General features: G+C 47.8%; 29 non-coding genes across 29 annotated transcripts; 15 read left to right on the top strand and 14 right to left on the bottom strand.

Moving 5' to 3' along the window:
• Nucleotides 1–720: 720 nt before the first annotated feature.
• On the bottom strand, nucleotides 721–793 carry TRNAK-CUU (transfer RNA lysine (anticodon CUU)). Its single transcript has one exon. It is a non-coding gene; the product is annotated as a tRNA-Lys (tRNA).
• Nucleotides 794–900: 107 nt separating this feature from the next.
• Nucleotides 901–971, top strand: TRNAG-GCC (transfer RNA glycine (anticodon GCC)). The gene has a single exon. It is a non-coding gene; the product is annotated as a tRNA-Gly (tRNA).
• An 860-nt stretch (nucleotides 972–1,831) lies between these two features.
• TRNAK-CUU (transfer RNA lysine (anticodon CUU)) lies at nucleotides 1,832–1,904 on the bottom strand. The gene has a single exon. It is a non-coding gene; the product is annotated as a tRNA-Lys (tRNA).
• Nucleotides 1,905–2,016: 112 nt separating this feature from the next.
• Nucleotides 2,017–2,087, top strand: TRNAG-UCC (transfer RNA glycine (anticodon UCC)). Its single transcript has one exon. It is a non-coding gene; the product is annotated as a tRNA-Gly (tRNA).
• An 859-nt stretch (nucleotides 2,088–2,946) lies between these two features.
• Nucleotides 2,947–3,019, bottom strand: TRNAK-CUU (transfer RNA lysine (anticodon CUU)). Its single transcript has one exon. It is a non-coding gene; the product is annotated as a tRNA-Lys (tRNA).
• Nucleotides 3,020–3,126: 107 nt separating this feature from the next.
• Nucleotides 3,127–3,197, top strand: TRNAG-GCC (transfer RNA glycine (anticodon GCC)). Its single transcript has one exon. It is a non-coding gene; the product is annotated as a tRNA-Gly (tRNA).
• An 861-nt stretch (nucleotides 3,198–4,058) lies between these two features.
• On the bottom strand, nucleotides 4,059–4,131 carry TRNAK-CUU (transfer RNA lysine (anticodon CUU)). Its single transcript has one exon. It is a non-coding gene; the product is annotated as a tRNA-Lys (tRNA).
• Nucleotides 4,132–4,238: 107 nt separating this feature from the next.
• Nucleotides 4,239–4,309, top strand: TRNAG-GCC (transfer RNA glycine (anticodon GCC)). Its single transcript has one exon. It is a non-coding gene; the product is annotated as a tRNA-Gly (tRNA).
• A 1,029-nt stretch (nucleotides 4,310–5,338) lies between these two features.
• TRNAG-GCC (transfer RNA glycine (anticodon GCC)) lies at nucleotides 5,339–5,409 on the top strand. Its single transcript has one exon. It is a non-coding gene; the product is annotated as a tRNA-Gly (tRNA).
• An 861-nt stretch (nucleotides 5,410–6,270) lies between these two features.
• On the bottom strand, nucleotides 6,271–6,343 carry TRNAK-CUU (transfer RNA lysine (anticodon CUU)). The gene has a single exon. It is a non-coding gene; the product is annotated as a tRNA-Lys (tRNA).
• Nucleotides 6,344–6,455: 112 nt separating this feature from the next.
• Nucleotides 6,456–6,526, top strand: TRNAG-UCC (transfer RNA glycine (anticodon UCC)). Its single transcript has one exon. It is a non-coding gene; the product is annotated as a tRNA-Gly (tRNA).
• A 119-nt stretch (nucleotides 6,527–6,645) lies between these two features.
• On the bottom strand, nucleotides 6,646–6,718 carry TRNAK-CUU (transfer RNA lysine (anticodon CUU)). Its single transcript has one exon. It is a non-coding gene; the product is annotated as a tRNA-Lys (tRNA).
• Nucleotides 6,719–7,729: 1,011 nt separating this feature from the next.
• On the bottom strand, nucleotides 7,730–7,802 carry TRNAK-CUU (transfer RNA lysine (anticodon CUU)). Its single transcript has one exon. It is a non-coding gene; the product is annotated as a tRNA-Lys (tRNA).
• A 107-nt stretch (nucleotides 7,803–7,909) lies between these two features.
• Nucleotides 7,910–7,980, top strand: TRNAG-GCC (transfer RNA glycine (anticodon GCC)). Its single transcript has one exon. It is a non-coding gene; the product is annotated as a tRNA-Gly (tRNA).
• Nucleotides 7,981–8,840: 860 nt separating this feature from the next.
• On the bottom strand, nucleotides 8,841–8,913 carry TRNAK-CUU (transfer RNA lysine (anticodon CUU)). Its single transcript has one exon. It is a non-coding gene; the product is annotated as a tRNA-Lys (tRNA).
• A 112-nt stretch (nucleotides 8,914–9,025) lies between these two features.
• On the top strand, nucleotides 9,026–9,096 carry TRNAG-UCC (transfer RNA glycine (anticodon UCC)). Its single transcript has one exon. It is a non-coding gene; the product is annotated as a tRNA-Gly (tRNA).
• An 859-nt stretch (nucleotides 9,097–9,955) lies between these two features.
• TRNAK-CUU (transfer RNA lysine (anticodon CUU)) lies at nucleotides 9,956–10,028 on the bottom strand. Its single transcript has one exon. It is a non-coding gene; the product is annotated as a tRNA-Lys (tRNA).
• Nucleotides 10,029–10,135: 107 nt separating this feature from the next.
• Nucleotides 10,136–10,206, top strand: TRNAG-GCC (transfer RNA glycine (anticodon GCC)). The gene has a single exon. It is a non-coding gene; the product is annotated as a tRNA-Gly (tRNA).
• Nucleotides 10,207–11,234: 1,028 nt separating this feature from the next.
• Nucleotides 11,235–11,305, top strand: TRNAG-GCC (transfer RNA glycine (anticodon GCC)). Its single transcript has one exon. It is a non-coding gene; the product is annotated as a tRNA-Gly (tRNA).
• Nucleotides 11,306–12,166: 861 nt separating this feature from the next.
• On the bottom strand, nucleotides 12,167–12,239 carry TRNAK-CUU (transfer RNA lysine (anticodon CUU)). Its single transcript has one exon. It is a non-coding gene; the product is annotated as a tRNA-Lys (tRNA).
• Nucleotides 12,240–12,346: 107 nt separating this feature from the next.
• TRNAG-GCC (transfer RNA glycine (anticodon GCC)) lies at nucleotides 12,347–12,417 on the top strand. Its single transcript has one exon. It is a non-coding gene; the product is annotated as a tRNA-Gly (tRNA).
• Nucleotides 12,418–13,498: 1,081 nt separating this feature from the next.
• On the top strand, nucleotides 13,499–13,569 carry TRNAG-GCC (transfer RNA glycine (anticodon GCC)). The gene has a single exon. It is a non-coding gene; the product is annotated as a tRNA-Gly (tRNA).
• A 671-nt stretch (nucleotides 13,570–14,240) lies between these two features.
• Nucleotides 14,241–14,311, top strand: TRNAG-GCC (transfer RNA glycine (anticodon GCC)). The gene has a single exon. It is a non-coding gene; the product is annotated as a tRNA-Gly (tRNA).
• Nucleotides 14,312–15,172: 861 nt separating this feature from the next.
• On the bottom strand, nucleotides 15,173–15,245 carry TRNAK-CUU (transfer RNA lysine (anticodon CUU)). Its single transcript has one exon. It is a non-coding gene; the product is annotated as a tRNA-Lys (tRNA).
• A 107-nt stretch (nucleotides 15,246–15,352) lies between these two features.
• Nucleotides 15,353–15,423, top strand: TRNAG-GCC (transfer RNA glycine (anticodon GCC)). The gene has a single exon. It is a non-coding gene; the product is annotated as a tRNA-Gly (tRNA).
• Nucleotides 15,424–17,438: 2,015 nt separating this feature from the next.
• Nucleotides 17,439–17,511, bottom strand: TRNAK-CUU (transfer RNA lysine (anticodon CUU)). Its single transcript has one exon. It is a non-coding gene; the product is annotated as a tRNA-Lys (tRNA).
• Nucleotides 17,512–17,618: 107 nt separating this feature from the next.
• TRNAG-GCC (transfer RNA glycine (anticodon GCC)) lies at nucleotides 17,619–17,689 on the top strand. Its single transcript has one exon. It is a non-coding gene; the product is annotated as a tRNA-Gly (tRNA).
• An 861-nt stretch (nucleotides 17,690–18,550) lies between these two features.
• On the bottom strand, nucleotides 18,551–18,623 carry TRNAK-CUU (transfer RNA lysine (anticodon CUU)). Its single transcript has one exon. It is a non-coding gene; the product is annotated as a tRNA-Lys (tRNA).
• A 1,076-nt stretch (nucleotides 18,624–19,699) lies between these two features.
• Nucleotides 19,700–19,772, bottom strand: TRNAK-CUU (transfer RNA lysine (anticodon CUU)). The gene has a single exon. It is a non-coding gene; the product is annotated as a tRNA-Lys (tRNA).
• Nucleotides 19,773–20,750: the final 978 nt, after the last annotated feature.

The raw sequence follows: 20,750 nt of genomic DNA, 5'->3' as shown, positions 1-20,750 counted from the left end.
CCCACGACCCTGAAATTAAGAGTCTCATGCTTTACCGACTGAGTTAGCAATGCTTGGTAACCAAGGAGCTGTGGTGATGGCAAGGCAAGGCATCCTGACTCTCCTGCTTTGTTTTGTACACTAAAGTACATGAGTAAGTCTAAAATGAAGTATCTGTGGATCATTGGTGGTTCAGTGGTAGAAATCTAGCCGGCCACGTGGGAGGCCGGGTTCAATTCCCGGTCAATACATTCCTGAGTTTTTGCTGATAGGGCAGTGCATTTTGTGAAAGTGAGGACAGCCATTTTCGCTGTGGTGATGCAAGTATACACTATTCCACATACAATGGTACAGGAAGAGAAAAAAACAACTACCCAACATGGAGCTCAAATACATGACCCTAAGATTAATAGTCTTATGCTCTAGCGACTGTGCTAGTCGGGCTTGATTACTTAGGCTTGGAGGTGATGGCAAGGCAAGGCATCCTGACACTCCTGCTTTGTTTTATACACTAAAGTACATGAGTAAGTGTAAAATAAGGCATCTGTGGAGCATTGGTGGTTCAGTGGTAGAATTCTCGCCTGCCACGCGTGAGGCCCGGTATCGATTCCCGGCCAATGCAGTCTTGAGTTTTTCCTGTTATGGCAGTGTATTTTGTGAAAGTGAGGACAGCCATTTGCGCTGTTGTGGTGCAAGTATACAGTGTTCCACATACAATGGTACAGGAAAAGAAAAAACATCCGCCCAACGTGGGGCTCGAACCCACAACCCTGAGATTAAGAGTCTCATGCTCTACCGACTGAGCTAGCCAGGCTTGGTTGAGAATGTATGGAGGTGATGGCAAGGCAAGGCATCCTGACACTCCTGCTTTGTTTCATACACTAAAGTACACGAGTAAGTGTAAAATTAAGTATCTGTGGAGCATTGGTGGTTCAGTGGTAGAATTCTCGCCTGCCATGTGGGAGGCCCGGGTTCGATTCCCGGCCAATGCAGTCCTGAGTTTTTGCTGATATGGCAGTGCATTTTGTGAAAGTGAGGACAGCCATTTGTGCTGTGGTGGTCAAGTTGACAGTGTTCCACATACAATGGTACAGGAAAAGAAAAAAAACATCCGCCCAATGTGGGGCTCGAACCCACGACCCTGAGATTAAGAGCCTCATGCTTTACCGACTGAGTTAGCAATGCTTGGTAACTGAGGAGATGTGGTGATGGCAAGGCAAGGCATCCTGACTCTCCTGCTTTGTTTTGTACACTAAAGTACATGAGTAAGTCTAAAATTAAGCATCTGTGGATCATTGGTGGTTCAGTGGTAGAAATCTAGCCGGCCACGTGGGAGGCCGGGTTCAATTCCTGGTCAATACATTCCTGAGTTTTTGCTGATAGGGCAGTGCATTTTGTGAAAGTGAGGACAGCCATTTGCACTGTGGTGATGCAAGTATACACTGTTCCACATACAATGGTACAGGAAGAGAAAAAAACAACTGCCCAACATGGAGCTCAAATACATGACCCTAAGATTAATAGTCTTATGCTCTAGCGACTGTGCTAGTCAGGCTTGGTTACGTAGGCTTGGAGGTGATGGCAAGGCAAGGCATCCTGACAATCCTGCTTTGTTTTATACACTAAAGTACATGAGTAAGTGTAAAATTAGGCATCTGTGGAGCATTGGTGGTTCAGTGGTAGAATTCTCGCCTGCCACGCGTGAGGCCCGGAATTGATTCCCGGCCAATGCAGTCCTGAGTTTTTGCTGATATGGCAGTGTATTTTGTGAAAGTGAGGACAGCTATTTGCGCTGTGGTGGTGCAAGTTGACAGTGTTCCACATACAATGGTACAGGAAAAGAAAAAACATCCGCCCAACGTGGGGCTCGAACCCTCGACCCTGAGATTAAGAGTCTCATGCTCTACCGACTGAGCTAGCCAGGCTTGGTTGCGAATGTATGGAGGTGATGGCAAGGCAAGGCAAGGCATCCTGACACTCCTGCTTTGTTTCATACACTAAAGTACACGAGTAAGTGTAAAATTAAGTACCTGTGGAGCATTGGTGGTTCAGTGGTAGAATTCTCGCCTTCCACGCGGGAGTCATGGGTTCGATTCCCGGCCAATGCAGTCCTGAGTTTTTGCTGATATGGCAGTGCATTTTGTGAAAGTGAGGACAGCCATTTGCGCTGTGGTGGTGCAAGTTGACAGTGTTCCACATACAATGGTACAGGAAAAGAAAAAAAACATCCGCCCAATGTGGGGCTCGAACCCACGACCCTGAGATTAAGAGTCTCATGCTTTACCGACTGAGTTAGCAATGCTTGGTAACCGAGGAGTTGTGGTGATGGCAAGGCAAGGCATCCTGACTCTCCTGCTTTGTTTTGTACACTAAAGTACGAGTAAGTCTAAAATTAAGTATCTGTGGATCATTGGTGGTTCAGTGGTAGAAATCTAGCCGGCCATGTGGGAGGCCGGGTTCAATTCCCGGTCAATACATTCCTGAGTTTTTGCTGATAGGGCAGTGCATTTTGTGAAAGTGAGGACAGCCATTTTCGCTGTGGTGATGCAAGTATACACTGTTCCACATACAATGGTACAGGAAGAGAAAAAAACAACTGCCCAACATGGAGCTCAAATACATGATCCTAAGATTAATAGTCTTATGCTCTAGCGACTGTGCTAGTCGGGCTTGATTACGTAGGCTTGGAGGTGATGGCAAGGCAAGGCATCCTGACACTCCTGCTTTGTTTTATACGCTAAAGTACATGAGTAAGTGTAAAATAAGGCATCTGTGGAGCATTGGTGGTTCAGTGGTAGAATTCTCGCCTGCCACGCGTGAGGCCCGGAATCGATTCCCGGCCAATGCAGTCTTGAGTTTTTCCTGATATGGTAGTGTATTTTGTGAAAGTGAGGACAGCCATTTGCGCTGTTGTGGTGCAAGTATACAGTGTTCCACATACAATGGTACAGGAAAAGAAAAAACATCCACCCAACGTGGGGCTCGAACCCACAACCCTGAGATTAAGAGTCTCATGCTCTACCGACTGAGCTAGCCAGGCTTGGTTGAGAACGTATGGAGGTGATGGCAAGGCAAGGCATCCTGACACTCCTGCTTTGTTTCATACACTAAAGTACATGAGTAAGTGTAAAATTAAGTATCTGTGAAGCATTGGTGGTTCAGTGGTAGAATTCTTGCCTGCCACGCGGGAGGCCCGGGTTTGATTCCCGGCCAATGCAGTCCTGAGTTTTTGCTGATATGGCAGTGTATTTTGTGAAAGTGAGGACAGCCATTTGCGCTGTGGTGGTGCAAGTTGACAGTGTTCCACATACAATGGTACAGGAAAAGAAAAAAAACATCCGCCCAATGTGGGGCTCGAACCTACGAACCTGAGATTAAGAGTCTCATGCTTTACCGACTGAGTTAGCAATGCTTGGTAACCGAGGAGTTTTGGTGATGGCAAGGCAAGGCATCCTGACTCTCCTGCTCTGTTTTGTACACTAAAGTACATGAGTAAGTCTAAAATTAAGCATCTGTGGATCACTGGTGGTTCAGTGGTAGAAATCTAGCCGGCCACGTGGGAGGCCGGGTTCAATTCCCGGTCAATACATTCCTGAGTTTTTGCTGATAGGGCAGTGCATTTTGTGAAAGTGAGGACAGCCATTTGCGCTGTGGTATTGCAAGTATACACTGTTCCACATACAATGGTACAGGAAGAGAAAAAAACAACTGCCCAACATGGAGCTCAAATACATGACCCTAAGATTAATAGTCTTATGCTCTAGCGACTGTGCTAGTCGGGCTTGGTTACGTAGGCTTGGAGGTGATGGCAAGGCAAGGCATCCTGACACTCCTGCTTTGTTTTATACACTAAAGTACATGAGTAAGTGTAAAATTAGGCATCTGTGGAGCATTGGTGGTTCAATAGTAGAATTCTCGCCTGCCACGCGTGAGGCCCGGAATCGATTCCCGGCCAATGCAGTCCTGAGTTTTTGCTGATATGGCAGTGTATTTTGTGAAAGTGAGGACAGCCATTTGCGCTGTTGTGGTGCAAGTATACAGTGTTCCTCATACAATGGTACAGGAAAAGAAAAAACATCCGCCCAACGTGGGGCTCGAACCCACAACCCTGAGATTAAGAGTCTTATGCTCTACCGACTGAGCTAGCCAGGCTTGGTTGAGAACGCATGGAGGTGATGGCAAGGCAAGGCATCCTGACACTCCTGCTTTGTTTCATACACTAAAGTACACGAGTAAGTGTAAAATTAAGTATCTGTGGAGCATTGGTGGTTCAGTGGTAGAATTCTCGCCTGCCACGCGGGAGGCCCGGGTTCGATTCCCGGCCAATGCAGTCTGAGTTTTTGCTGATATGGCAGTGCATTTTGTGAAAGTGAGGACAGCCATTTGCGCTGTGGTGGTGCAAGTTGACAGTGTTCCACATACAATGGTACAGGAAAAGAAAAACAACATCCGCCCAATGTGGGGCTCGAACCCACGACCCTGAGATTAAGAGCCTCATGCTTTACCGACTGAGTTAGCAATGCTTGGTAACTGAGGAGTTGTGGTGATGGCAAGGCAAGGCATCCTGACTCTCCTACTTTGTTTTGTACACTAAAGTACATGAGTAAGTCTAAAATTAAGCATCTGTGGATCATTGGTGGTTCAGTGGTAGAAATCTAGCCGGCCACGTGGGAGGCTGGGTTCAAATCCCGGTCAATACATTCCTGAGTTTTTGCTGATAGGGCAGTGCATTTTGTGAAAGTGAGGACAGCCATTTGCGCTGTGGTGATGCAAGTATACACTGTTCCACATACAATGGTACAGGAAGAGAAAAAAACAACTGCCCAACATGGAGCTCAAATACATGACCCTAAGATTAATAGTCTTATGCTCTAGCGACTGTGCTAGTCGGGCTTGGTTACGTAGGCTTGGAGGTGATGGCAAGGCATCCTGACACTCCTGCTTTGTTTTATACACTAAAGTACATGAGTAAGTGTAAAATTAGGCATCTGTGGTTCAGTGGTAGAATTCTCGCCTGCCACGCGTGAGGCCCGGAATCGATTCCCGGCCAATGCACTCCTGAGTTTTTGCTGATATGGCAGTGTATTTTGTGAAAGTGAGGACAGCCATTTGCGCTGTGGTGGTGCAAGTTGACAGTGTTCCACATACAATGGTACAGGATAAGAAAAAACATCCGCCTAACGAGGGGCTCAAACTCACGACCCTGAGATTAAGAATCTCAAGCTCTACCGACTGAGCTAGCCAGGCTTGGTTGCGAATGTATGGAGGTGATGGCAAGGCAAGGCAAGGCATCCTGACACTCCTGCTTTGTTTCATACACTAAAGTACATGAGTAAGTGTAAAATTAAGTACCTGTGGAGCATTGGTGATTCAGTGGTAGAATTCTCGCCTGCCACGCGGGAGGCCCGTGTTCGATTCCCGGCCAATGCAGTCCTGAGTTTTTGCTGATATGGCAGTGCATTTTGTGAAAGTGAGGACAGCCATTTGCGCTGTGGTGGTGCAAGTTGACAGTGTTCCACATACAATGGTACAGGAAAAGAAAAAAAACATCCGCCCAATGTGGGGCTCGAACCCACGACCCTGAGATTAAGAGTCTCATGCTTTACCAACTGAGTTAGCAATGCTTGGTAACCGAGGAGTTGTGGTGATGGCAAAGCAAGGCATCCTGACTCTCCTGCTTTGTTTTGTACACTAAAGTACATGAGTAAGTCTAAAATTAAGCATCTGTGGATCATTGGTGGTTCAGTGGTAGAAATCTAGCCGGCCACGTGGGAGGCCAGGTTCAATTCCCGGTCAATACATTCCTGAGTTTTTGCTGATAGGGCAGTGCATTTTGTGAAAGTGAGGACAGCCATTTGCGCTGTGGTGATGCAAGTATACACTGTTCCACATACAATGGTACAGGAAGAGAAAAAAACAACTGCCCAACATGGAGCTCAAATACATGACCCTAAGATTAATAGTCTTATGCTCTAGCGACTGTGCTAGTCGGGCTTGGTTACGTAGGCTTGGAGGTGATGGCAAGGCAAGGCATCCTGACACTCCTGCTTTGTTTTATACACTAAAGTACATGAGTAAGTGTAAAATTAGGCATCTGTGGAGCATTGGTGGTTCAGTGGTAGAATTCTCGCCTGCCACGCGTGAGGCCCGGAATCAATTCCCGGCCAATGCAGTCCTGAGTTTTTGCTGATATGGCAGTGTATTTTGTGAAAGTGAGGACAGCTGTTTGCGCTGTGGTGGTGCAAGTTGACAGTGTTCCACATACAATGGTACAGGAAAAGAAATAACATCCGCCCAACGTGGGGCTCGAACCCACGACCCTGAGATTAAGAGTCTCATGTTCTACCGACTGAGCTAGCCAGGCTTGGTTGCGAATGTATGGAGGTGATGGCAAGGCAAGGCAAGGCATCCTGACACTCCTGCTTTGTTTCATACACTAAAGTACACGAGTAAGTGTAACATTAAGTACCTGTGGAGCATTGGTGGTTCAGTGGTAGAATTCTCGCCTTCCACGCGGGAGTCCTGGGTTCGATTCCCGGCCAATGCAGTCCTGAGTTTTTGCTGATATGGCAGTGCATTTTGTGAAAGTGATGACAGCCATTTGCGCTGTGGTGGTGCAAGTTGACAGTGTTCCACATACAATGGTACAGGAAAAGAAAAAACATCCGCCCAACATGGGGCTCGAACCCACAACCCTGAGATTAAGAGTCTCATGCTCTACCGACTGAGCTAGCCAGGCTTGGTTGAGAACGTATGGAGGTGATGGCAAGGCAAGGCATCCTGACACTCCTGCTTTGTTTCATACACTAAAGTACACGAGTAAGTGTAAAATTAAGTACCTGTGGAGCATTGGTGTTTCAGTGGTAGAATTCTCGCCTTCCACGCGGGAGGCCTAAGTTTTTGCTGATATGGCAGTGCATTTTGTGAAAGTGAGGACAGCCATTTGCGCTGTGGTGGTGCAAGTTGACAGTGTTCCACATACAATGGTACAGGAAAAGAAAAAAAACATCCGCCCAATGTGGGGCTCGAACCCACGACCCTGAAATTAAGAGTCTCATGCTTTACCGACTGAGTTAGCAATGCTTGGTAACCAAGGAGCTGTGGTGATGGCAAGGCAAGGCATCCTGACTCTCCTGCTTTGTTTTGTACACTAAAGTACATGAGTAAGTCTAAAATGAAGTATCTGTGGATCATTGGTGGTTCAGTGGTAGAAATCTAGCCGGCCACGTGGGAGGCCGGGTTCAATTCCCGGTCAATACATTCCTGAGTTTTTGCTGAGAGGGCAGTGCATTTTGTGAAAGTGAGGACAGCCATTTTCGCTGTGGTGATGCAAGTATACACTATTCCACATACAATGGTACAGGAAGAGAAAAAAACAACTACCCAACATGGAGCTCAAATACATGACCCTAAGATTAATAGTCTTATGCTCTAGCGACTGTGCTAGTCGGGCTTGATTACTTAGGCTTGGAGGTGATGGCAAGGCAAGGCATCCTGACACTCCTGCTTTGTTTTATACACTAAAGTACATGAGTAAGTGTAAAATAAGGCATCTGTGGAGCATTGGTGGTTCAGTGGTAGAATTCTCGCCTGCCACGCGTGAGGCCCGGTATCGATTCCCGGCCAATGCAGTCTTGAGTTTTTCCTGTTATGGCAGTGTATTTTGTGAAAGTGAGGACAGCCATTTGCGCTGTTGTGGTGCAAGTATACAGTGTTCCACATACAATGGTACAGGAAAAGAAAAAACATCCGCCCAACGTGGGGCTCGAACCCACAACCCTGAGATTAAGAGTCTCATGCTCTACCGACTGAGCTAGCCAGGCTTGGTTGAGAATGTATGGAGGTGATGGCAAGGCAAGGCATCCTGACACTCCTGCTTTGTTTCATACACTAAAGTACACGAGTAAGTGTAAAATTAAGTATCTGTGGAGCATTGGTGGTTCAGTGGTAGAATTCTCGCCTGCCATGTGGGAGGCCCGGGTTCGATTCCCGGCCAATGCAGTCCTGAGTTTTTGCTGATATGGCAGTGCATTTTGTGAAAGTGAGGACAGCCATTTGTGCTGTCGTGGTCAAGTTGACAGTGTTCCACATACAATGGTACAGGAAAAGAAAAAAAACATCCGCCCAATGTGGGGCTCGAACCCACGACCCTGAGATTAAGAGCCTCATGCTTTACCGACAGAGTTAGCAATGCTTGGTAACTGAGGAGATGTGGTGATGGCAAGGCAAGGCATCCTGACTCTCCTGCTTTGTTTTGTACACTAAAGTACATGAGTAAGTCTAAAATTAAGCATCTGTGGATCATTGGTGGTTCAGTGGTAGAAATCTAGCCGGCCACGTGGGAGGCCGGGTTCAATTCCCGGTCAATACATTCCTGAGTTTTTGCTGATAGGGCAGTGCATTTTGTGAAAGTGAGGACAGCCATTTGCACTGTGGTGATGCAAGTATACACTGTTCCACATACAATGGTACAGGAAGAGAAAAAAACAACTGCCCAACATGGAGCTCAAATACATGACCCTAAGATTAATAGTCTTATGCTCTAGCGACTGTGCTAGTCAGGCTTGGTTACGTAGGCTTGGAGGTGATGGCAAGGCAAGGCATCCTGACACTCCTGCTTTGTTTTATACACTAAAGTACATGAGTAAGTGTAAAATTAGGCATCTGTGGAGCATTGGTGGTTCAGTGGTAGAATTCTCGCCTGCCACGCGTGAGGCCCGGAATTGATTCCCGGCCAATGCAGTCCTGAGTTTTTGCTGATATGGCAGTGTATTTTGTGAAAGTGAGGACAGCTATTTGCGCTGTGGTGGTGCAAGTTTACAGTGTTCCACATACAATGGTACAGGAAAAGAAAAAACATCCGCCCAACGTGGGGCTCGAACCCTCGACCCTGAGATTAAGAGTCTCATGCTCTACCGACTGAGCTAGCCAGGCTTGGTTGCGAATGTATGGAGGTGATGGCAAGGCAAGGCAAGGCATCCTGACACTCCTGCTTTGTTTCATACACTAAAGTACACGAGTAAGTGTAAAATTAAGTACCTGTGGAGCATTGGTGGTTCAGTGGTAGAATTCTCGCCTTCCACGCGGGAGTCATGGGTTCGATTCCCGGCCAATGCAGTCCTGAGTTTTTGCTGATATGGCAGTGCATTTTGTGAAAGTGAGGACAGCCATTTGCGCTGTGGTGGTGCAAGTTGACAGTGTTCCACATACAATGGTACAGGAAAAGAAAAAAAACATCCGCCCAATGTGGGGCTCGAACCCACGACCCTGAGATTAAGAGTCTCATGCTTTACCGACTGAGTTAGCAATGCTTGGTAACCGAGGAGTTGTGGTGATGGCAAGGCAAGGCATCCTGACTCTCCTGCTTTGTTTTGTACACTAAAGTACGAGTAAGTCTAAAATTAAGTATCTGTGGATCATTGGTGGTTCAGTGGTAGAAATCTAGCCGGCCATGTGGGAGGCCGGGTTCAATTCCCGGTCAATACATTCCTGAGTTTTTGCTGATAGGGCAGTGCATTTTTTGAAAGTGAGGACAGCCATTTTCGCTGTGGTGATGCAAGTATACACTGTTCCACATACAATGGTACAGGAAGAGAAAAAAACAACTGCCCAACATGGAGCTCAAATACATGACCCTAAGATTAATAGTCTTATGCTCTAGCGACTGTGCTAGTCGGGCTTGATTACGTAGGCTTGGAGGTGATGGCAAGGCAAGGCATCCTGACACTCCTGCTTTGTTTTATACGCTAAAGTACATGAGTAAGTGTAAAATAAGGCATCTGTGGAGCATTGGTGGTTCAGTGGTAGAATTCTCGCCTGCCACGCGTGAGGCCCGGAATCGATTCCCGGCCAATGCAGTCTTGAGTTTTTCCTGATATGGCAGTGTATTTTGTGAAAGTGAGGACAGCCATTTGCGCTGTTGTGGTGCAAGTATACAGTGTTCCACATACAATGGTACAGGAAAAGAAAAAACATCCGCCCAACGTGGGGCTCGAACCCACAACCCTGAGATTAAGAGTCTCATGCTCTACCGACTGAGCTAGCCAGGCTTGGTTGAGAACGTATGGAGGTGATGGCAAGGCAAGGCATCCTGACACTCCTGCTTTGTTTCATACACTAAAGTACACGAGTAAGTGTAAAATTAAGTATCTGTGGAGCATTGGTGGTTCAGTGGTAGAATTCTCGCCTGCCACGCGGGAGGCCCGGGTTCGATTCCCGGCCAATGCAGTCTGAGTTTTTGCTGATATGGCAGTGCATTTTGTGAAAGTGAGGACAGCCATTTGCGCTGTGGTGGTGCAAGTTGACAGTGTTCCACATACAATGGTACAGGAAAGAAAAACAACATCCGCCCAATGTGGGGCTCGAACCCACGACCCTGAGATTAAGAGCCTCATGCTTTACCGACTGAGTTAGCAATGCTTGGTAACTGAGGAGTTGTGGTGATGGCAAGGCAAGGCATCCTGACTCTCCTACTTTGTTTTGTACACTAAAGTACATGAGTAAGTCTAAAATTAAGCATCTGTGGATCATTGGTGGTTCAGTGGTAGAAATCTAGCCGGCCACGTGGGAGGCTGGGTTCAAATCCCGGTCAATACATTCCTGAGTTTTTGCTGATAGGGCAGTGCATTTTGTGAAAGTGAGGACAGCCATTTGCGCTGTGGTGATGCAAGTATACACTGTTCCACATACAATGGTACAGGAAGAGAAAAAAACAACTGCCCAACATGGAGCTCAAATACATGACCCTAAGATTAATAGTCTTATGCTCTAGCGACTGTGCTAGTCGGGCTTGGTTACGTAGGCTTGGAGGTGATGGCAAGGCATCCTGACACTCCTGCTTTGTTTTATACACTAAAGTACATGAGTAAGTGTAAAATTAGGCATCTGTGGTTCAGTGGTAGAATTCTCGCCTGCCACGCGTGAGGCCCGGAATCGATTCCCGGCCAATGCACTCCTGAGTTTTTGCTGATATGGCAGTGTATTTTGTGAAAGTGAGGACAGCCATTTGCGCTGTGGTGGTGCAAGTTGACAGTGTTCCACATACAATGGTACAGGATAAGAAAAAACATCCGCCTAACGAGGGGCTCGAACTCACGACCCTGAGATTAAGAATCTCAAGCTCTACCGACTGAGCTAGCCAGGCTTGGTTGCGAATGTATGGAGGTGATGGCAAGGCAAGGCAAGGCATCCTGACACTCCTGCTTTGTTTCATACACTAAAGTACATGAGTAAGTGTAAAATTAAGTACCTGTGGAGCATTGGTGATTCAGTGGTAGAATTCTCGCCTGCCACGCGGGAGGCCCGTGTTCGATTCCCGGCCAATGCAGTCCTGAGTTTTTGCTGATATGGCAGTGCATTTTGTGAAAGTGAGGACAGCCATTTGCGCTGTGGTGGTGCAAGTTGACAGTGTTCCACATACAATGGTACAGGAAAAGAAAAAAAACATCCGCCCAATGTGGGGCTCGAACCCACGACCCTGAGATTAAGAGTCTCATGCTTTACCAACTGAGTTAGCAATGCTTGGTAACCGAGGAGTTGTGGTGATGGCAAAGCAAGGCATCCTGACTCTCCTGCTTTGTTTTGTACACTAAAGTACATGAGTAAGTCTAAAATTAAGCATCTGTGGATCATTGGTGGTTCAGTGGTAGAAATCTAGCCGGCCACGTGGGAGGCCAGGTTCAATTCCCGGTCAATACATTCCTGAGTTTTTGCTGATAGGGCAGTGCATTTTGTGAAAGTGAGGACAGCCATTTGCGCTGTGGTGATGCAAGTATACACTGTTCCACATACAATGGTACAGGAAGAGAAAAAAACAACTGCCCAACATGGAGCTCAAATACATGACCCTAAGATTAATAGTCTTATGCTCTAGCGACTGTGCTAGTCGGGCTTGGTTACGTAGGCTTGGAGGTGATGGCAAGGCAAGGCATCCTGACACTCCTGCTTTGTTTTATACACTAAAGTACATGAGTAAGTGTAAAATTAGGCATCTGTGGAGCATTGGTGGTTCAGTGGTAGAATTCTCGCCTGCCACGCGTGAGGCCCGGAATCGATTCCCGGCCAATGCAGTCCTGAGTTTTTGCTGATATGGCAGTGTATTTTGTGAAAGTGAGGACAGCCATTTGCGCTGTGGTGGTGCAAGTTGACAGTGTTCCACATACAATGGTACAGGAAAAGAAAAAACATCCGCCTAACGTGGGGCTCGAACTCACGACCCTGAGATTAAGAATCTCATGCTCTACCGACTGAGCTAGCCAGGCTTGGTTAAGAATGTATGGAGGTGATGGCAAGGCAAGGCATCCTGACACTCCTGCTTTGTTTCATACACTAAAGTACACGAGTAAGTGTAAAATTAAGTATCTGTGGAGCATTGGTGGTTCAGTGGTAGAATTCTCGCCTGCCACGCGGGAGGCCCGGGTTCGATTCCCGGCTAATGCAGTCCTGAGTTTTTGCTGATATGGCAGTGTATTTTGTGAAAGTGAGGACAGCCATTTGCGCTGTGGTGGTGCAAGTTGACAGTGTATGTGCTGAAACACACTACCCGGCTTTTGCCGGCCGGGAAAAAGCCGGACGGCTTTTTCCCATGCCGGCATTGTAGTTAACAGTGTGAGGGCTAGGGTCCCTTCACACTGCACGGCCCTGGCCCGGCTGCCGGGTTGCAGCCGGGTCTCACCACTGGAAGGTACGGCGGCCGGGCGGCCGCCGGGCCGTCTTTGCAGCCAATGAACCGTGTGTGTGAAGGGGAGCTTTCACACACAACGTTTTTTTCTCAAGCCGTGTCTGATGCTGCGCATGCGCACAGCATTACACACGGCTCAAAGCCGTCCTGTGTGACAGACTCTGCCGGTTTCTCCCGGATTGCAAAAAGCCGGACAAAGTTTGTCCGGCTTTTTGCCATCCGGGAGAAACCGGCCAGTGTGTTACAGCCCTTCCACATACAATGGTACAGGAAAAGAAAAAATACATCCGCCCAATGTGGGGCTCGAACCCACGACCCTGAGATTAAGAGTCTCATGCTTTACCGACTGAGTTAGCAATGCTTGGTAACCGAGGAGTTGTGGTGATGGAAAGGGAAGGCATCCTGACACTCCTGCTTTATTTCATACACTAAAGTACACGAGTGAGTGTAAAATTAAGTATCTGTGAAGCATTGGTGGTTCAGTGGTAGAATTCTCGCCTGCCACGCGTGAGGCCCGGAATTGATTCCCGGCCAATGCAGTCCTGAGTTTTTGCTGATATGGCAGTGTATTTTGTAAAAGTGAGGACAGCCATTTGCGCTGTGGTGGGGCAAGTTGACAGTGTTCCACATACAATGGTACAGGAAAAGAAAAAAAACATCCACCCAATGTGGGGCTCGAACCCACGACCCTGATATTAAGAGTCTCATGCTCTGCCGACTGAGCTAGCCAGGCTTGGTTGAGAATGTATGGAGGTGATGGCAAGGCAAGGCATCCTGACACTCCTGCTTTGTTTCATACACTAAAGTACACGAGTAAGTGTAAAATTAAGTATCTGTGGAGCATTGGTGATTCAGTGGTAGAATTCTCGCCTGCCACGCGGGAGGCCCGGGTTCGATTTCCGGCCAATGCAGTCCTGAATTTTTGCTGATATGGCAGTGCATTTTGTGAAAGTGAGGACAGCCATTTGCGCTGTGGTGGTGCAAGTTGACAGTGTTCCACATACAATGGTACAGGAAAAGAAAAAAAAACATCCGCCCAATGTGGGGCTCGAACCCACGACCCTGAGATTAAGAGTCTCATGCTTTACCGACTGAGTTAGCAATGCTTGGTAACCGAGGAGTTGTGGTGATGGCAAGGCAAGGCATCCTGACTCTCCTGCTTTGTTTTGTACACTAAAGTACATGAGTAAGTCTAAAATTAAGCATCTGTGGATCATTGGTGGTTCAGTGGTAGAAATCTAGCCGGCCACGTGGGAGGCCGGGTTCAATTCCCGGTCAATACTTTCCTGAGTTTTTGCTGATAGGGCAGTGCATTTTGTGAAAGTGAGGACAGCCATTTGCGCTGTTGTGGTGCAAGAATACATTGTTCCACATACAATGGTACAGGAAAAGAAAAAACATCCACCAAACGTGGGGCTCGAACCCACGACCCTTAGATTAAGAGTCTCATGCTCTACCGACTGAGCTAGCCGGGCTTGGTTGAGAATACATGGAGGTGATGGCAAGGCAAGGCATTCTGACACTCCTTCTTTATTTCATACACTAAAGTACACGAGTAAGTGTAAAATTAAGTATCTGTGGAGCATTGGTGGTTCAGTGGTAGAATTCTCGCCTGCCACGCGGGAGGCCCGGGTTCGATTCCCGGCCAATGCAGTCCTGAGTTTTTGCTGATATGGCAGTGCATTTTGTGAAAGTGAGGACAGCCATTTGCGCTGTGGTGGTGCAAGTTGACAGTGTTCCACATACAATGGTACAGGAAAAGAAAAAAAACATCCGCCCAATGTGGGGCTCGAACCCACGACCCTGAGATTAAGAGTCTCATGCTTTACCGACTGAGTTAGCAATGCTTGGTAACCGAGGAGTTGTGGTGATGGCAAAGCAAGGCATCCTGACTCTCCTGCTTTGTTTTGTACACTAAAGTACATGAGTAAGTCTAAAATTAAGCATCTGTGGATCATTGGTGGTTCAGTGGTAGAAATCTAGCCGGCCACGTGGGAGGCCAGGTTCAATTCCCGGTCAATACATTCCTGAGTTTTTGCTGATAGGGCAGTGCATTTTGTGAAAGTGAGGACAGCCATTTGCGCTGTGGTGATGCAAGTATACACTGTTCCACATACAATGGTACAGGAAGAGAAAAAAACAACTGCCCAACATGGAGCTCAAATACATGACCCTAAGATTAATAGTCTTATGCTCTAGCGACTGTGCTAGTCGGGCTTGGTTACGTAGGCTTGGAGGTGATGGCAAGGCAAGGCATCCTGACACTCCTGCTTTGTTTTATACACTAAAGTACATGAGTAAGTGTAAAATTAGGCATCTGTGGAGCATTGGTGGTTCAGTGGTAGAATTCTCGCCTGCCACGCGTGAGGCCCGGAATCGATTCCCGGCCAATGCAGTCCTGAGTTTTTGCTGATATGGCAGTGTATTTTGTGAAAGTGAGGACAGCCATTTGCGCTGTGGTGGTGCAAGTTGACAGTGTTCCACATACAATGGTACAGGAAAAGAAAAAACATCCGCCTAACGTGGGGCTCGAACTCACGACCCTGAGATTAAGAATCTCATGCTCTACCGACTGAGCTAGCCAGGCTTGGTTAAGAATGTATGGAGGTGATGGCAAGGCAAGGCATCCTGACACTCCTGCTTTGTTTCATACACTAAAGTACACGAGTAAGTGTAAAATTAAGTATCTGTGGAGCATTGGTGGTTCAGTGGTAGAATTCTCGCCTGCCACGCGGGAGGCCCGGGTTCGATTTCCGGCCAATGCCGTCCTGAATTTTTGCTGATATGGCAGTGCATTTTGTGAAAGTGAGGACAGCCATTTGCGCTGTGGTGGTGCAAGTTGACAGTGTATGTGCTGAAACACACTACCCGGCTTTTGCCGGCCGGGAAAAAGCCGGACGGCTTTTTCCCATGCCGGCATTGTAGTTAACAGTGTGAGGGCTAGGGTCCCTTCACACTGCACGGCCCTGGCCCGGCTGCCGGGTTGCAGCCGGGTCTCACCACTGGAAGGTACGGCGGCCGGGCGGCCGCCGGGCCGTCTTTGCAGCCAATGAACCGTGTGTGTGAAGGGGAGCTTTCACACACAACGTTTTTTTCTCAAGCCGTGTCTGATGCTGCGCATGCGCACAGCATTACACACGGCTCAAAGCCGTCCTGTGTGACAGACTCTGCCGGTTTCTCCCGGATTGCAAAAAGCCGGACAAAGTTTGTCCGGCTTTTTGCCATCCGGGAGAAACCGGCCAGTGTGTTACAGCCCTTCCACATACAATGGTACAGGAAAAGAAAAAATACATCCGCCCAATGTGGGGCTCGAACCCACGACCCTGAGATTAAGAGTCTCATGCTTTACCGACTGAGTTAGCAATGCTTGGTAACCGAGGAGTTGTGGTGATGGAAAGGGAAGGCATCCTGACACTCCTGCTTTATTTCATACACTAAAGTACACGAGTGAGTGTAAAATTAAGTATCTGTGAAGCATTGGTGGTTCAGTGGTAGAATTCTCGCCTGCCACGCGTGAGGCCCGGAATTGATTCCCGGCCAATGCAGTCCTGAGTTTTTGCTGATATGGCAGTGTATTTTGTAAAAGTGAGGACAGCCATTTGCGCTGTGGTGGGGCAAGTTGACAGTGTTCCACATACAATGGTACAGGAAAAGAAAAAAAACATCCACCCAATGTGGGGCTCGAACCCACGACCCTGATATTAAGAGTCTCATGCTCTACCGACTGAGCTAGCCAGGCTTGGTTGAGAATGTATGGAGGTGATGGCAAGGCAAGGCATCCTGACACTCCTGCTTTGTTTCATACACTAAAGTACACGAGTAAGTGTAAAATTAAGTATCTGTGGAGCATTGGTGATTCATTGGTAGAATTCTCGCCTGCCACGCGGGAGGCCCGGGTTCGATTTCCGGCCAATGCAGTCCTGAATTTTTGCTGATATGGCAGTGCATTTTGTGAAAGTGAGGACAGCCATTTGCGCTGTGGTGGTGCAAGTTGACAGTGTTCCACATACAATGGTACAGGAAAAGAAAAAAAAACATCCGCCCAATGTGGGGCTCGAACCCACGACCCTGAGATTAAGAGTCTCATGCTTTACCGACTGAGTTAGCAATGCTTGGTAACCGAGGAGTTGTGGTGATGGCAAGGCAAGGCATCCTGACTCTCCTGCTTTGTTTTGTACACTAAAGTACATGAGTAAGTCTAAAATTAAGCATCTGTGGATCATTGGTGGTACAGTGGTAGAAATCTAGCCGGCCACGTGGGAGGCCGGGTTCAATTCCCGGTCAATACTTTCCTGAGTTTTTGCTGATAGGGCAGTGCATTTTGTGAAAGTGAGGACAGCCATTTGCGCTGTTGTGGTGCAAGAATACATTGTTCCACATACAATGGTACAGGAAAAGAAAAAAAACATCCGCCCGATGTGTGGCTCGAACCCACGACCCTGAGATTAAGAGTCTCATGCTCTACCGACTGAGCAAGCCGGGCTTGGTTGAGAATACATGGAGGTGATGGCATGGCAAGGCATCCTGACACTCCTGCTTTATTTCATACACTAAAGTACAGGAGTAAGTGTAAAATTAGGCATCTGTGGAGTATTGGTGGATCAGTGGTAGAATTCTCGCCTGCCACGTGTGAGGCCCGGAATCGATTCCCGGCCAATGCAGTCCTGAGTTTTTGCTGATATGGCAGTGTATTTTGTGAAAGTGAGGACAACCGTTTGCGCTGTGGTGGTGCAAGTATACAGTGTTCCACATACAATGGTACAGGAAAAGAAAAAACATCCGCCCAACGTGGGGATCGAACCCACGACCCTGAGATTAAGAGTCTCATGCTCTACCAACTGAGCTAGCCAGGCTTGGTTGCGAATGTATGGAGGTGATGGCAAGGCAAGGCATCCTCACACTCCTGCTTTGTTTCATACACTAAAGTACACGAGTAAGTGTAAAATTAAGTACATGTGGAGCATTGGTGGTTCAGTGGTAGAATTCTCGCCTGCCACGCGGGAGGCCCGGGTTCGATTCCCGGCCAATGCAGTCCTGAGTTTTTGCTGATATGGCAGTGCATTTTGTGAAAGTGAGGACAGCCATTTGCGCTGTGGTGGTGCAAGTTGACAGTGTTCCACATACAATGGTACAGGAAAAGAAAAAAAACATCCGCCCAATGTGGGGCTCGAACCCACGACCCTGAGATTAAGAGTCTCATGCTTTACCGACTGAGTTAGCAATGCTTGGTAACCGAGGAGTTGTGGTGATGGCAAAGCAAGGCATCCTGACTCTCCTGCTTTGTTTTGTACACTAAAGTACATGAGTAAGTCTAAAATTAAGCATCTGTGGATCATTGGTGGTTCAGTGGTAGAAATCTAGCCGGCCACGTGGGAGGCCAGGTTCAATTCCCGGTCAATACATTCCTGAGTTTTTGCTGATAGGGCAGTGCATTTTGTGAAAGTGAGGACAGCCATTTGCGCTGTGGTGATGCAAGTATACACTGTTCCACATACAATGGTACAGGAAGAGAAAAAAACAACTGGCCAACATGGAGCTCAAATACATGACCCTAAGATTAATAGTCTTATGCTCTAGCGACTGTGCTAGTCGGGCTTGGTTACGTAGAATTGGAGGTGATGGCAAGGCAAGGCATCCTGACACTCCTGCTTTGTTTTATACACTAAAGTACATGAGTAAGTGTAAAATTAGGCATCTGTGGAGCATTGGTGGTTCAGTGGTAGAATTCTCGCCTGCCACGCGTGAGGCCCGGAATCGATTCCCGGCCAATGCAGTCCTGAGTTTTTGCTGATATGGCAGTGTATTTTGTGAAAGTGAGGACAGCCATTTGCGCTGTGGTGGTGCAAGTTGACAGTGTTCCACATACAATGGTACAGGAAAAGAAAAAACATCCGCCTAACGTGGGGCTCGAACTCACGACCCTGAGATTAAGAATCTCATGCTCTACCGACTGAGCTAGCCAGGCTTGGTTGAGAATGTATGGAGGTGATGGCAAGGCAAGGCATCCTGACACTCCTGCTTTGTTTCATACACTAAAGTACACGAGTAAGTGTAAAATTAAGTATCTGTGGAGCATTGGTGGTTCAGTGGTAGAATTCTCGCCTGCCACGCGGGAGGCCCTGGTTCGATTTCCGGCCAATGCAGTCCTGAATTTTTGCTGATATGGCAGTGCATTTTGTGAAAGTGAGGACAGCCATTTGCGCTGTGGTGGTGCAAGTTGACAGTGTATGTGCTGAAACACACTACCCGGCTTTTGCCGGCCGGGAAAAAGCCGGACGGCTTTTTCCCATGCCGGCATTGTAGTTAACAGTGTGAGGGCTAGGGTCCCTTCACACTGCACGGCCCCGGCCCGGCTGCCGGGTTGCAGCCGGGTCTCACCACTGGAAGGTACGGCGGCCGGGCGGCCGCCGGGCCGTCTTTGCAGACAATGAACCGTGTGTGTGAAGGGGAGCTTTCACACACAAAGTTTTTTTCTCAAGCCGTGTCTGATGCTGCGCATGCGCACAGCATTACACACGGCTCAAAGCCGTCCTGTGTGACAGACTCTGCCGGTTTCTCCCGGATTGCAAAAAGCCGGACAAAGTTTGTCCGGCTTTTTGCCATCCGGGAGAAACCGGCCAGTGTGTTACAGCCCTTCCACATACAATGGTACAGGAAAAGAAAAAATACATCCGCCGAATGTGGGGCTCGAACCCACGACCCTGACATTAAGAGTCTCATGCTCTACCGACTGAGCTAGCCAGGCTTGGTTGAGAATGTATGGAGGTGATGGCAAGGCAAGGCATCCTGACACTCCTGCTTTGTTTTGTACACTAAAGTACATGAGTAAGTCTAAAATTAAGCATCTGTGGATCATTGGTGGTTCAGTGGTAGAAATCTAGCCGGCCACGTGGGAGGCCGGGTTCAATTCCCGGTCAATACTTTCCTGAGTTTTTACTGATAGGGCAGTGCATTTTGTGAAAGTGAGGACAGCCATTTGCGCTGTTGTGGTGCAAGAATACATTGTTCCACATACAATGGTACAGGAAAAGAAAAAACATCCACCAAACGTGGGGCTCGAACCCACGACCCTGAGATTAAGAGTCTCATGCTCTACCGACTGAGCTAGCCGGGCTTGGTTGAGAATACATGGAGGTGATGGCAAGGCAAGGCATCCTGACACTCCTTCTTTATTTCATACACTAAAGTACACGAGTAAGTGTAAAATTAAGTATCTGTGAAGCATTGGTGGTTCAGTGGTAGCATTCTTGCCTGCCACGCGGGAGGCCCGGGTTTGATTCCCGGCCAATGCAGTCCTGAGTTTTTGCTGATATGGCAGTGTATTTTGTGAAAGTGAGGACAGCCATTTGCGCTGTGGTGGTGCAAGTTGACAGTGTTCCACATACAATGGTACAGGAAAAGAAAAAAAACATCCGCCCAATGTGGGGCTCGAACCCACGACCCTGAGATTAAGAGTCTCATGCTTTACCGACTGAGTTAGCAATGCTTGGTAACCGAGGAGTTTTGGTGATGGCAAGGCAAGGCATCCTGACTCTCCTGCTCTGTTTTGTACACTAAAGTACATGAGTAAGTCTAAAATTAAGCATCTGTGGATCACTGGTGGTTCAGTGGTAGAAATCTAGCCGGCCACGTGGGAGGCCGGGTTCAATTCCCGGTCAATACATTCCTGAGTTTTTGCTGATAGGGCAGTGCATTTTGTGAAAGTGAGGACAGCCATTTGCGCTGTGGTATTGCAAGTATACACTGTTCCACATACAATGGTACAGGAAGAGAAAAAAACAACTGCCCAACATGGAGCTCAAATACATGACCCTAAGATTAATAGTCTTATGCTCTAGCGACTGTGCTAGTCGGGCTTGGTTACGTAGGCTTGGAGGTGATGGCAAGGCAAGGCATCCTGACACTCCTGCTTTGTTTTATACACTAAAGTACATGAGTAAGTGTAAAATTAGGCATCTGTGGAGCATTGGTGGTTCAATAGTAGAATTCTCGCCTGCCACGCGTGAGGCCCGGAATCGATTCCCGGCCAATGCAGTCCTGAGTTTTTGCTGATATGGCAGTGTATTTTGTGAAAGTGAGGACAGCCATTTGC

This window comes from Pseudophryne corroboree, chromosome 3, assembly GCF_028390025.1.
Source record: "Pseudophryne corroboree isolate aPseCor3 chromosome 3, aPseCor3.hap2, whole genome shotgun sequence".
NCBI classification, from domain to species: Eukaryota; Metazoa; Chordata; class Amphibia; order Anura; family Myobatrachidae; genus Pseudophryne; species Pseudophryne corroboree.
The sequence above is the reverse complement of the archived record's forward strand: the minus strand, read 5'-3'. Positions and strand labels throughout refer to the sequence as shown.